Genomic DNA, 1,911 nt, shown 5'->3' on the forward strand with positions numbered 1-1,911 from the left:
TTTTATTGGTGAATGAATTGAGACACAGAGTAGTAACTTTATAGAAGCCACACAGGAAAATCAGCTTCATGCAGATGTCTTGTTCAAAGAGAATAGATTGCAAAAAAGGTGAAATAAAAAAGTATGATCTAAGACCTGGGAGTGAATGAGTAAACCTAATTCCTTTAAAGGAAAATATTCTAATATTTGGAGGTGGTTTTTCAGTATATTCGGTAAGTCTTAAAAACATAATGAAAAAAAAAAACCATAATGAAATCAGCTAGTCCCTTTACTGTGATTTGAATATATTTACACATACATACACATGAACATAGACACACACTCACACATTTATTTTTATGATTAAATCCTAATTACCCTGGGAAATTTGGCAGCTTGTCCTTCCTAGGAGATTTTGGCTAATACGTGAACTACTTTGATTTATAGGAAACCTAATTTTAAGGGCAGGATTGTTCCTTGCCTAGATATCCTGCAGGTTTTCTTCAAGATGATGCTTTATTTACTGTTGTTACTCTTAGTTGTGATGGGAAAGGAAAGTTGGGAAAGAGATCCCAGAATCCACTATCTAATGTGAACGCTTTGAAATTTTTATTCACTTCTACTCCAAGCTGAGAAGTAGGCAAAGCATATTCTGCAAATCAAGCCCGTTAAAATTCCACTGCAAAGTGTGGACTTGAATGACTGCAAGTGGAGCTGTCAGTTCGTACAGGCATCACTGTCAAGGAGCCGTGTCATCTGTCAGTGTCGGTTCCAGCTCACTGTTCCACATAGAGGGAATGCACTGTTGCCTCCCAATTGATAACACGCTGCCAGAAGCATGTTACTTTCTCATCCGTCTTCTTGTAGCTGTCAAAAATGGAATCCATTAATTAGTTTGTTCTTGTGAATTTTAGTTGTTCTAAAGACATGTAAATTTCAAAGTAAGACAAATAAAAATCCCAACCCAAACCATGAGGCCAATAAGGGCTCAAAATCCCAAAGTGGCAGCTCTTGCTACAGTGGTGAGAACTGACCAGCTAAACTCTGCCTTAAGTGAATGTAATGATGTGGCTAGTTTCCCATCCCTTTTAATGAGAGCATGTTTCCCAAGGCAGCAGAGGAATGGAGAGTTCGAGCAAAAGGCGGGAGACGCCCTGAACATGGCTCTAACTAGTCAGGCAGTTTGACACAACTTAGGGAGCCTGGTTGCTGCTGCTACTGCATGATTACCTTTTTGTATGTTATTCCTCTCCAGTGGCTTTCAAAAAAAGTTTGATGGGCTTTATTTCCCTCATTTTGGTGGTCCCAGAAAGCCTAGGCAATTCCATAAACTCCATATACTTTAGACAGGGTGCCTCATGTGTAATTCACTTCAGCATTCCAATATACAGTATATCTGTGAATTGAAGGAATATTCTATAAGAAAGTTGAAACAAATATATTGAACAATCTTTATGTCTGGTGTAGTATATTGCAAAAATGAGTATGGTTCAGCTTAACCCAATTTTTTCTCTCTCCATCTTTTCGAGTCAGTGATAAAGGATCCCACTGACAGTAAATTATTTTATTCTTTTCAATTCAATAAGCATTTATTAAGTGACTACTCTGTGTAACTCACTGTGCTAGGTACTCTGGGAAATACAAAAATGATTAAAATACAGCTTGAGTCCTCTGGAAGCTCATGCTTTAGAAGAAGAGGCAGCTGCACACACGAAGAGCCCTAATTCAAGATAGACTGCAGGAGTTTACTGAAGAATGGGCTGGAGAAGAGAGGAAAGAGAGATGAGCTCTCTCCGGGAGGGATTCCTGGAGTGGGCAGTGTGCAAGCAAAGATTTGAAAGAAGGGACCAGTCTTCACATGGCTGTAACGTCCTCATGTTTAAAGGCTATGCCACATATGGAGGGAAAAGTATACACCAAAGCAGTGAGTCT

General features: G+C 39.1%; 1 long non-coding RNA gene across 1 annotated transcript; it reads right to left on the reverse strand.

The window, feature by feature from the left end:
• Nucleotides 1-476: 476 nt before the first annotated feature.
• LOC125752185 (uncharacterized) lies at nt 477-1,360 on the reverse strand. Its single transcript, XR_007401049.1, has 2 exons — nt 1,210-1,360; nt 477-846 (listed from the first exon to the last, which is right to left on the reverse strand). It is a non-coding gene; the product is annotated as an uncharacterized LOC125752185 (long non-coding RNA).
• Between the last annotated feature and the right edge of the window lie 551 nt (nt 1,361-1,911).

This window comes from Canis lupus, chromosome 12 (assembly GCF_003254725.2).
Source record: "Canis lupus dingo isolate Sandy chromosome 12, ASM325472v2, whole genome shotgun sequence".
Classification (NCBI taxonomy): domain Eukaryota; kingdom Metazoa; phylum Chordata; class Mammalia; order Carnivora; family Canidae; genus Canis; species Canis lupus.